Consider the following 12,999-nt stretch of genomic DNA (forward strand, 5'->3'; position numbering starts at 1 on the left):
TTTACCCCTCTTGCATCATGGTTCATTCTCGCCTCTATTACACTCATACGCATACATATAAGCACATGTGTACGTATATGTACATGCAAATCATTATGTCCATAAATATACACACAGAAAAACACACACTTTATGTATACTCATATGTATACATAAATATGCATACATATAAAATATGTTTGAAATATTCCTATGTAAGTTGCAAATGTACTATCAAATAATTCAGTTTGTACTTTCTAAAAACAAGAACCTTTCCTTACAAATCTATGTTACATTAATCAAAGTCATCAAAACATTATTAAAATACTCTTATGTAGTCTAAAAATCTTTAAAAATTTTACTAGTTGTCCCACTAATACAATGAACTATTTCTAGTCCAAGGTCTTATCCAGGACCACACACTCCATATAATTGTCTGAAAGACAGATTTTCAGGCTTTCTTTTTTTTTCTCATCATTATGAGATGTTTGAAAAGTACTGGCCAGATACTTTGTAGAACACGCCTCAGTTTTGGTTGTTGCCTGATGATTCCCCATGATGAAATTCATGCTATACATTTTAGGCTGAAATGTCATAGGAGTGATGTTGCATTTCACTTATTACCTAGAACTGGATACATATAATGCTCACAAATTCCATGCCTAGGATGTTAGCTACAGTCATTTGGTTAAAGGTGATCAGAAAGGTTTTATCACGAAAATTTTCATTCTTAATTTTGTAATTAATAAGCATGTTCTAGATGATTATTTTGAGACTACACAAATATCCTGTTTCTCACTGTACTTTTGCCCTTAATTTAGAATCTGTCGATTTTTTTTATCTGAAACTATGCTTTCTGTGGTGATTTTAATTTTTGAAGGATAATGGCAGTATAGGTAATTATTTTGCCTCATAAATTATTTGGTATTTTTGCCTTGAAGCCTTGAGAATTTCTCCCTAAATCTTTGAAGTTAGTTTTTTAAGGAAATATCTGAGAGTTGTTTTTTCCAGATAATTTTCTCGAAGTATTTCATTGATCCTTTTGATGTGTAGAGTCAGATCTTCTTTTAGTTCTGCATATGTTTTTCCAGATTATAATTTTAAATACTTGTTTTATTCCACTGTCTTGCTTAATTTCTTCAGAACTCCAAATATACTAATGTTATTCCTTCTTTGTCAGGTTTCTATTTCTATCACTTTATCTCTATTTTCACTTCTTTTGGATTCCAATTTTAAATTTGGTAGTTGTCCTACCTCTCTTCAAAGCTCTTTACTGCACACTCATTCACCTTGTAATTTATTGTGATCTACTTAAACTTGGTCTTTGTAAAATTTTTCTTAACTTCAACAAACTCACTTTCATTTCATCTTAGATTTTTGGGGTCCATTTCTCTTTATTTTTGAATTTCTAATTGAAAGTATTTCTCAGGTCTCCAAAAGTTTGTTTATATCTATTTAATTTAATTTTCAATGTTGTGTTACAATTTTGTTTCTCCTTCATATTTGAAACTTGGGGGCTTAGGATGGGGAAGACAAATGTTTCAAGAGTTGAGCAGAGTTGATTCTTATTTTTTATTTTCGGGCAATTCTTATTTCATTTATGCTCACTGTTAGCAGGAGGACATAGTCCAGTCTCTTTACTGAGCTTTCATTTTTGTTGTGGCAGAAAGGAGATTTTGAGATCCACAAAATACTCTTTGTTTTATAAGACTTTAAAATTTCCTCTCCTATCTAATTTCCAAAATATTTTTTCTAATTTTTTGCTTTTGTCTTCTTTACAAAGTATATCTTTAAAATTTTTTCCCCATTCCTAGCCCTACCTTCACCCCCTCCACCCTTCCCTATTTACAAAGACTTTATTTCCATTTTTTCCATTTCTCATCATTTTTCCTTTTCCATTTTTCCCTTTCTCCTGTACCTCCCACTAACTCTGCCCCTTTGGAACTTTTCTTCCTATTTTGCGTTATTAATTATTCATTCTAATCATTGGTATATTTTAGGTATACAATATAATGACAGTCATCATTGGAAATTTGCAAATTTACATAATCTCTCTTGATTCCCATCTTTCACCCTTGCCCAGCCCTCCCTTCAACCCCTCCATTCCTCCCTATTTACAAAGTTTTTCTTCCTATTTTCCATTTTCTCATATTAATTCCATTCCCTTCTTTCCTTTCCCCTACCCCACCCACCTCCTTCCCCTTTGCCCCTTTTCTTCCTATTTCACATTACCTATCATATATTTTAGTCCTCATTTACACTTTCAGTTTCTCACACCAGAGAAACTATTCAGTATTTATACATGTGTGTCCTATTTATTTCACTTAAGAGTATTGCTTCAATGTGCATCCATTTAGCTATAAATGTCTCCAATTTCTCATTTCTTATGGTTGAGTAGTACTCTATTTTATAAAAAACCCCACATTTTCTTTTTCCAGTCTCCAGTTGATGGACATTCTGTCCGTTTCTTCAGTGTTGTCCCTCTTATTGGTGTCTAGGTTCTGGAAGTAGGTATTGATGATCCTCTGGATTTCGGCTGGGTCTGTTGTAATTTCTTTTTTTTAAAATTTTATTAAATTCTTTTATTGGTACATTGTAGGTATACAACACAATGACATTTCTCATTGGGAATCGTACCTTTACATAATGCATCTTGGGCTCCGTCTGTTTTTCCTAATATGCATATTCTCTGCTATGAATTTCCCTCGTAAGACTGCTTTCATTGTGTCCCATAAATTCCAATATGTTGTATTGTCATTGTCATATAATTGAAGGAACTGTCTGATTTCTTCTTTAAGTTCTTCTATGACCCATTGGTTATTCAGAATTGTGTTGTTCAATTTCCACGTGTTTATGAAATGTTTTGAGTTTCTTTTGCTATAGATCTCCAATTTCACTGCACTATTGTTTGATAATATACAGGGGATAACTTCAATTCCTTTGCACTTACTTAAACATGTTCTATGTGTGAGTATGTGGTCTATTTTGGAGAATGACCCATGTGCAGCTGAGAAGGATGTGTATTCTGATTTTGTGGTGTGGAAGACTCTGTAAACATGGTAAGTTCATTTGTTCAAGAGTTTGATTGAGTTCTAGTTTTCCATTACTTATTTTTTATCTAGTTGATCTATCTATTTGTAACAATGGGGTGTTGAGGTCCCCCACTACAATTGTATTAGTGGGTACATGACTTTTCATGTCCATTAGCATTTGTTTTATATAGTTAGGGTGCACTAGTGTTTGGTGCATAGATATTTATGATTGTCATCTCTTCCTCTTGGATTCTTCCCTTTACAAGGATGTAGTGTCCTTCTTCATCTCTCTTAATCAGTATTGGTTTGAAATCTACTTGATCTGCAAAGAGGATATCTAGTCCTGCTTTTTTTTGGTTCCTGTCACATGGAGTATTGTTTTCTACCCTTTAACTTTCAGTCTATGAGTTTCCTTTTGAATTAAGTGTGTTTCTTGTATGCAGCATATTGTTGGATTTTGCTTCTTGACCCATTCTGCCAGTCTATTTCTTTTGATTGGTGAATTGAGACCATTAACATTGATGGTTATAGCTGAAACGTATTGGCTTATCATTGCCATGACTTTTTCTTTTTGTTGGGTTCTCCCCCTTTGCATTTAATTTCTTGTCATGCCAGATGGGTTCATTCTGCTTTGCTTCCTGGGGTTGTGATCCTCAATGTCTGCTCCTAGGATATTATGTAAAATTCCTGGGAGTGCTAGTGTGGTATTCGCGAAGTTCCTAAGGTGCTCTTTGTCATGAAAGTATCTTATTTCTCCATCCATTTTGAAAGATAGTTTTGCAGGGTACATCAGTCTGGGTTGGAGGCTGTTTTCTTTTAGGGCTTGGAATATGTCACTCAAACCTCTTCTTGCCTTGATGGTTTGTGTTGAGAAGTCTGCTGTGATTCTGATGGGCTTTCCTTTGTATGTGATTTGTTTCTTTTCTCTGACTGCTTGGAGACCTTTGTTCTTCTGTTGTGTTTCTGGAATCTTAACAATTATATGCCTATGTGTAGATTTTTTTTGATCAAGGCTATTTGGGGTCCTATATGCCTCATTTATCTGTATGTCAAGCTCTTTCCCCCTGCTTGGGAAGTTTTCTGCCATTATTTCTGTGAAGAGATTTTTTTATGTCATTTCCACTCTCTCCTGTTTCTTCATTGAGCCCAATCAGTCTTATGTTATTCTTCTTTGCATCATCTAGCATCTGCTGGATTGATTTCTCATGTTCCCTTATAATTTTGAAGCAATTTTCCTTTTCCTGGTCACTAATTGCCATCTTATCTTCTATATCTGAAATTCTGTCCTCACATTGGCTCATTCTGCTGTGTAGACTTTCAGTGGAGTTTTTCATGTCCTGGAAATCTATTTGCATCTGTTTTATGGATTCCATTTGTTTCTTATGTTCGGATTCCATCATGTTCCTGAGCTCTTCTCTAGATTTATCAATCATGTCTTGCACTAGGGGCACAATTTCTCCTGTTATCTGAGAAATTATATCTGATTTCATTTTTTCCAGATCCCCTTTTGTTGCCAGTTCAGCGGGTCCAAGTGGTTGGGTATCAGAGTGTTCCATTTCATTTCCCTTTGGGGTTGCTGTAGGTGATCTGAAAGTCTGGTTTTGAGACTTATTTACATGTTTTCTCATATCAACTGGGGTGGGGGGCTCTTAGCACCTGCACAGATTACCTCCTCTGAGCTGGGAGAGGTGGGACAGGGGCCAGGAGCAGCTGTAGGGATGGTGACCCAAAAGCCCTTTACTGTCTGCTGGGAGCAGCGGGAGGGATGGTGGCCCAGATGCCCCTTTCTCTGGTCCAGGAGCAGCGGGAGAGAAGGTAGCCCAAATGCCCTTTCCTCTGGGCTGGTAGCAGCGGGAAGGATGGTGACCAGGAAGCCCCTTCCTCTAGACCAGGAGCAGTGGGCAGCGGATCAGAAGCCCCTACCTCTGGGCCGGGAGCAGCGGAACTCAGTACCTTGGTCTGGTGGTCTGGTGTCCTTTGCATCTTTGTTGGGTGGAACCAGGTGGCTGCCTGTCTGCAGTGGGGTGATTCAGTGACTTCCATGCGACTCGGGACCTCAGTAGGGTGTGGGAAGACCTGCCTGTCTGCAGTGGGGTGATTTGGCATGTTCTGTGCAACTCAGGACCTCTGTAGGGGGTGCGCAGACCTGCCTGTCTGTAGCGGGCTGATTGAGCGTGTTTTGCGTGACTCGGGTCTGTTGTAATTTCACCCTTTTCATTCCTAATTGCATGGATTTGGGCCTTTTCTTTCCTTTTCCTGATAATGTTGGCTAAGGGTTTGTCAATTTTGTTGATTCTTTTGAAGAACCAACTCTTGGCTTCATTAATTTTTTGTATCATACTCTTAGTCTCCATTGCATTGATTTCTCCTCTGATCTTTATAATTTCCTCCCTTGTCTGAGCTTTGGGGTTGTTCTGCTCTTCTTTTTCTAGAAGCTTGAGGTTCAGCATCAGGTTGTTTAATTGGGCTTGTTCTGCTTTCCTAATATGCGTATTCACTGCTATGAATTTCCCTCATAAGACTTTCATAGTGTCCCATAGATTCTGATATGTTGTATTGTCATTGTCATTTAATTGAAGGAACTGTCTGATTTCTTCTTTAATTTTTCTCTGTGACCCATTGGTTATTCAGAAGTGTGTTGTTCAATTTCCAAGTGCGTATGAAAGTTTTAGAGTTTCTTTTGCTATGGATCTCCAATTTCATCGCACTATGGTCTGATAATGTACAGGGGATAACTTCAATTCCTTTGCACTTACTTAAACATGTTCTATATGTGAGTATGTAGTCTATTTTGGAGAATGACCCATGTGCAGCTGAGAAGGATGTGTATTCTGATTTTGTGGTGTGGAAGACTCTGTAAACATGGTAAGTTCATTTGTTCAAGAGTTTGATTGAGTTCTAGTTTTCCATTACTTATTTTTTATCTAGTTGATCTATCTATTTGTGACAGTGGGGTGTTGAGGTCCCCCACTACAATTGTATTAGTGCATATATGACTTTTCCTGTCCATTAGTATTTGTTTTATATAGTTGGGTGCACTAGTGTTTGGTGCATAGATATTTATGATTGTCATCTCTTCCTCTTGGATTCTTCCCTTTACAAGGATGTAGTGTCCTTCTTCATCTCTCTTAATCAGTGTTGGTTTGAAATCTACTTGATCTGGAAAGAGGATAGCTACTCCTGCTTTTTTTTGGGTTCCTGTCACATGGAGTATTGTTTTCTACCCTGTAACTTTCAGTCTATGAGTTTCCTTTTGAATTAAGTGTGTTTCTTGTATGCAGCATATTGTTGGATTTTGCTTCTTGACCCATTCTGCCAGTCTATTTCTTTTGATTGGTGAATTGAGACCATTAACATTGATGGTTATAGCTGAAACGTATTGGCTTATCATTGCCATGACTTTTTCTTTTTGTTGGGTTCTCCCCCTTTGCATTTAATTTCTTGTCATGCCAGATGGGTTCATTCTGCTTTGCTTCCTGGGGTTGTGATCCTCAATGTCTGCTCCTAGGATATTATGTAAAATTCCTGGGAGTGCTAGTGTGGTATTCGCGAAGTTCCTAAGGTGCTCTTTGTCATGAAAGTATCTTATTTCTCCATCCATTTTGAAAGATAGTTTTGCAGGGTACATCAGTCTGGGTTGGAGGCTGTTTTCTTTTAGGGCTTGGAATATGTCACTCAAACCTCTTCTTGCCTTGATGGTTTGTGTTGAGAAGTCTGCTGTGATTCTGATGGGCTTTCCTTTGTATGTGATTTGTTTCTTTTCTCTGACTGCTTGGAGACCTTTGTTCTTCTGTTGTGTTTCTGGAATCTTAACAATTATATGCCTATGTATAGATTTTTTTTTTTATCAAAGCTATTTGGAGTCCTATATACCTCACTTTTATGTATGTCAAGCTCTCTTCCCCTGCTTGGGAAATTTTCTGCCATTACTTCTGTGAAGAATTTTTTTTATGTCATCTCCACTCTCTCCTGTTTCTTCATTGACTTGGTCAGTCTTCTGTTATTCTTCTTTGCATCATCTAGCACCTGCTGGATTGATTTCCCTTGTTTCCTTATAATTTTGAAACAATTTTTCTTTTCCTGGTCATTAATTGCAATCTTATCTTCTATATCTGAAATTCTGTCCTCACATTGGCCTAATCTGCTGTGTAGACTTTCAGTGCAGTTTTTCATGTCCTGGAAATCTGTTTGCATCTGTTTTATGGATTCCATTTGTTTCCTATGTTGGGATTCCATCATGTTCCTGAGCTCTTCTCTAGATTTATTAATCATGTCTAGCACTAGGAGCACAATTTCTCCTGTTATTTGAGAAATTATGTCTGATTTCATTTTTTCCAGATCCCCTTTTGTTGCCAGTTCAGTGGGTCCAGGTGGTTGGGTATCAGAGTGTTCCATTTCATTTCCCTTTGGGGTTGCTGTAGGTGATCTGGAAGTCTGGTTTTGAGACTTATTTACATGTTTTCTCATTTCTACTGGGGGGACTTTGTCGTGCTCTTCGTGCCCGCATGGCTCACTTCCTGTGAGCTGGGAGAGGTGGACCAGGGGCTGGGAGCAGCAGTAGGGAAGGTGGCCCAAAAGCCCGTCCCTCTGGGCCTGGAGTGGCAGGATGGTTGGCAGCCTGCAAGACCCTTCCTGTGGACCAGGAGCAGTGGGATGGTGGCTCAGAAGCCCCTAACTCTGGCCAGGAGCTGAGGAATGGACGGCTAGCCAAAAGTCCTTTTCTCTGGGCTGGGAGCACTGGGAGGGATGGTTGCCAGGCAGCTCCTTCCTGTGGACCAGGAGCAGTGGGATGGTGGCTCAGAAGCCCCTACCTCTGGGCAGGAATTATTTCAATGCTGAGAACTTGATTAGCTCCAGTACATTGGTCTGGTGGTCCAGTGTCCTCTGCATCTTTTTATTGTGGAACCAGGTGGCTGTACGGAGAAGAGGCCAAAGGACGGGGTGGGGGTGGGGTTCCAGTGGATTACTGCTGGGGGTCAGGCTGATTTGCTATTTCCAGTGCTACTCAAGACTTCAGGACTGCATCCGCAGACCTGCCTGTCAGCAGTGGGCTGATTCGCTGTTTTCAGTGCGACTGGAAACCTTGGGGCTGCATCCACAGACCTGCCTGTCTGTAGAGGCCTACAAAGAATATCTTATGAAATCTGCTACCTAAATTTATACCTACCTAACATCCTCAGCTTTGAATTCAGTGTTTTCAAGTACTAAATTTTTCTTTTAATAATTTCATCCTCAGTGTGTAAATTTTCCTTTTGATGGAGGTTTTAGAGAAATTTTAGGCCTGACACTAGTTTTCATCTTTTCCTTTGCATGCACAATGTTTGTTATTGCTTATGCCCAGCTCCCACATGCTCGTTTGCTTGTTTTTAAGTTTTGTGGTAGCAGTAAAAGTTATTAGGGCCTGGAATTTGGTTTGGGACTTATTCTTTGTGTCTCATTTACCATACAGTTTTGGTGTATAATAACACATGAAGGAAACCAAATATTTCTCCTTAAAATATTAAGGGTTGTTGAGCTGAAGGCAGTTCAAATGATGAGGGATTCTTTCTAGGCCTGTTTTCCTGGTGGCAGGCCAGAGATTCACAAAGGCCAAAGGTCATTCTACCCTTTCTTCTTGCCTAAAGATAGAGGGTAAATCTTCCTTCATGAAGGCAGCCTTAACAGCAGAGAAAGCAGTACCTCATTCTACCCTTTCTTTTTGCCTAAAGATGGAGGGTAAATCTTCCTTCATGAAGGCAGCCTTAACAGCAGAGAAAGCAGTGCCTCAGGAGTGGACCTCACAAGCAAACTTTCCTCTTTGAATCATTTTCTGTGCATTTTCATTCTCTCTGTTTTTCAGTCTTTCAGAAGCTAGGACTGCTCCTTCTGTTTCTATCTTCCCTAAAATTGATGACTCTTTGTGAAAATATTATTTAAGAAAGGGTCCCAAGCTACTGTTTTGAGAGAGTTATATTCTGGAGAGTTGTTTTTCTTTCATGAAAAATTTGTTTTTCTCTTGTTGCTCTGTCTTTTGTTATGGAATACTAATACTGTCCCATTTACAAACTTATGAACATTGAGGAAAAATTATTTTCTTCCATTTGTCTTACAGTTGATGTAGTTTTGTGTTTTATTTTGTGTGTGGTTTTCTATTATCTGGAAGCATATAAAAGAAAACACACATTCAGGAAACTACCATTGTCTTTTGTTCCTCAGAAATAGTCCCCCTCTCATACTTCTCCCTCTCACTTATAATTAGTCACTATACACCATTTATTCTATTCTTTTTGTTTTCCAATTTCTTGAATAATTAGTAACTATATACATGGAGTGTTATACATATTGTTTTATATATTTAAGAGGTTATTTTATTTATGTTCATATATTAGATTTGTGTAAACTCTTCATTACTGAGTCTTGGGGAAATTTATCCACTTTGTTTCTTCCCATTGTCTGACACTGGCACTAAAGGAACCCTCTTTGCATAGGAAAATTGACTTTTTGATCTAGTTCTTTACTGAGCAGTCAGAAAATGGCAGATAAAACACCATGCAGTATCATAAATATGAAGGGGCCACCACTTTACCTCTGTACGATCCTGGTTTAGTCTATTTATAACAAAGCTATGCCACCTGGACCTTTGAGAGCTAAGCATGAGTTTTGCTTTTTCATGCTTGGCTGATATCAGAACTTTTAACCCATCAAGAAATAAAAGTCAGGCTAAAAAGGCCTTCTTGGATTTTAAGAGGGAACATATCTCTGACAAATTTATTTTCCCAGTCTTAGTGATGGCTTGATGTGAAAATAAAATCCTTTAAGTCAAGAGACAGAATGTATTGTCAGAGAAACTACTAATAAAACTTATAGCCACAGAACATTCTTGCAGAAATTGAAAATGATATCCTTAATATAAATGTTCTCTTCTAGATCTCATTCATAGGATACAGGGAGAAAACGGATAATATACAATGTTTGGGCTAGAGAAAATCTTCAAGACATACATTCCAACTCCAATTTTATATAAGAAAATAGTAATGAGTAAAATATAAAAATAGTAAGAATAAGGTATTGGAGTGATGGAGCAAGTACTGTTCTAAGTACTTTGCACTGTTTATTAGTTTTTGCAACAGCCTTTTGAAATACTTTGTGGTGGATATAATTGTTTCCTTATTTAGTCTTCATCTTATGGTGTCCCTTCTTAATAGAATTGTCCATGTACTTTTGGTGATTCTGTAGTAGATATTGTTAGCATCTGATAATATTTATATAATATCCTCTAATAAAAATAATATGTAATAGTATCTCTAATTTCTCTCTTATAGTTAGTTGGCAATATTATATTATTACAAGGGTAACTGTGGGAATAATGCCACATGACAGAAGTATCCCAGCCTCTAAACTACTGCTGAGAGGGCAATTGCTAACCCTAAAGTAAGCTAAGTAAGAAATGAACTCATTGTATTAGGGGTCTAAGATTTAAAGGGTTATTGGTTATTATGGCATAGTCTATTCTTTCTTGAATCATAGAAAAATCTATACTAAGGCTGGTATATTATCATAACATTAGTAAAACTCTAAACCACATGGCCCTGGGTTATGAGTCAGGAAGTGATGGGTAAGAAAACTGACCTGAGTCTAGAAATTGAAGATCATATTAACTGAAATAATACAGACACAGAGAGATAAATGTTGCATGTAATAATTCACTTCTGGACACTAAAAAGTCATTTCATAGAAGAATAGAGTAGAAAATGGTCATTAGAGACTAAGAAGGGGTTGGAGATGGAAATAAACACATGGGGTCTTATCTAACTTAGCTAGGGAGAAGGAATTACCTCTGCTTTTTGTAGCAGAGTAGGATAACTATTGGCTTCAATAATCTATGATATATTTCAAAATAACCAGAAGATAAGAGCACATAGAAATGATTAATTTTTGAAAAGACAGAAATGCTTATTATCCTGATTTGATCATATCAAATTATTGAATGGTATCTCATAAATACATACAAATATACTTCAATAACAAAAGAGAGATGAAAAAGAAACTTCTGCTATAACTACAGAGATAGATCAAATCTGCTAACTATCTAACTCCTGAGGAAGACTGTTAATAGTGCATGGTAGCTACTGTTTTTACAGTTAGCAAGGGTTCTACAAAGTAAGATAATATTAAGAAATAATTGGATAACTGCAGGCGTAATAAAAGGAATAAACAAAGCCTAGATATTCAAATCCTTGCATCATTAAAAAGTCATCCTGCTTCTAGTACCAGAACACTAAAATTTGCTTTAAAAAAGACATTGAGAAATCAAGACACAGTAAAATTTCTCAATTAATTAAAGTAACTGGTGGCATAATCTTAATGGTGGAAAAAAATTGTCAGGGCAAAAACCCGATTAAAGTGTGGTCTTCTCATCTATACCAGACAGCCTCAGGGAAGTTGCTTTTAAATTGAAAAAGGGTGTTATGGAAACAAAATCTGTCAGTATCTAGAACTATATTTGAAAAATAACTTTCCTTGTGATTCCTAGCCAAGTAACTGAACAAAAGAAAAAAAGATCAGAAGCCTAGTTTTTTAAGGAAATGTATTAGGAAAACAAATAAAACAAAATGGACAACAGATGCTTTGAGTTTGAGTCTTAAAATAACTCCAAAGCTCCAGAGTATTCACAAGTAAGAGTCAATTGTATTTGTGGGAGAATCCTCAAAAATTGCATAGTGTATATAAGACCTCTTTGGAGGTCAAAGAAAATCCAAAACTTACAAGAGAGTAGAGCCTGGGGCTCTCATGAGTGTAGACAGAAAGTTATTCCCAGAAAGCAATGCAGAATCCAGAGAGCTGCCTCTACCATCTGGCATGGGAATTCCATGTTTCTAGAAACTCAAGATTTCAGAATTCAGCTTATAGCCAGCATCTGCAGTACTTCTCATTTTTTGCTATTATAAATTAGACTATTCAGTATAATTATTCTATCCAGATGTTTTGTAAATTGAATGTGTACATGGAGAGATGGGTAATCCTGAATTTTAGCTCACATTGATAGTCTGTGAGGATATCTGATGGAGAAGCCATGTACCACATGTATTTCACGTTACATGAAGCAAATTGGTGATATTTTAGTTGTATATCTTGAGGATTGGGTAAGTGTCTTCTGTGGTTGAAGAAATGAAAGGGATTTTAAAGATCAGCTCAAGATCTTTAGTGCTTACCAATCTCTATCCATATTTCTCAGGTACTCTTGTGTTCAGATAGCCATTTGACCTTTTTGACAAAGAAATGAATGGTGAAGATGGTAGGTTATGTGTTTGATTCTCTCCCCAGCTTTGTTCTTTCCTCCCACACTCAGACCAGTGCATGAAGGGGAAGTATCAGAAGCTACAAGATGGAGGAGACACAAGGCTGAAACAGTTTGAGATTTCAAGTCATAGCTTAGATAAAAATTGTTTGACTAACACGTGGCACAAAGTAGCTTCCATTACACTAAACCTCTAAGATTTCACCATATATTATCACAGTAGCAAAGTTCTGCTTATCTGCGCTATTATAAATTCTTTTTCCTTCTCTCATACTTTTTCTTTTCCCTTCTTTCCTTTCTCCTACCCCTCCCAATTCCCCTGCACCTTTAGACCTTTACTTCCTATTACACAATATCAATTATACATTTTTAAAATTACAATATCAAGATCTAGGAGACATTACCATAGATTTCACAGAATTTAAAAGGATATAGAAACCATATTACAAAAATCTGTTTTGAAATAAATTTGACAACTTCTAAGAAGTACCTTGGAAGACAAATTAATGAAACTAACTCTGGAGGAAATATAAAATTTGAATAGCACCTATTAAAGAAAGTATATTCCTAGCTTGAAAACCTACCTATATGATGACAGGCTTATATACATTTTAACTGATAAATTATATCAAACATTTAAAGCAGAAAAAAGAAGGAACTCTTCTCCCCTCATTTTAGGAACTCAATATTGTGCTAATTCTAGAACTGGAT

The sequence above is a fragment of the Heterocephalus glaber genome, unplaced genomic scaffold, assembly GCF_053883595.1.
Source record: "Heterocephalus glaber isolate CG9 unplaced genomic scaffold, H.glaber_assembly_v1.0 deba00001446, whole genome shotgun sequence".
NCBI lineage: Eukaryota > Metazoa > Chordata > Mammalia > Rodentia > Bathyergidae > Heterocephalus > Heterocephalus glaber.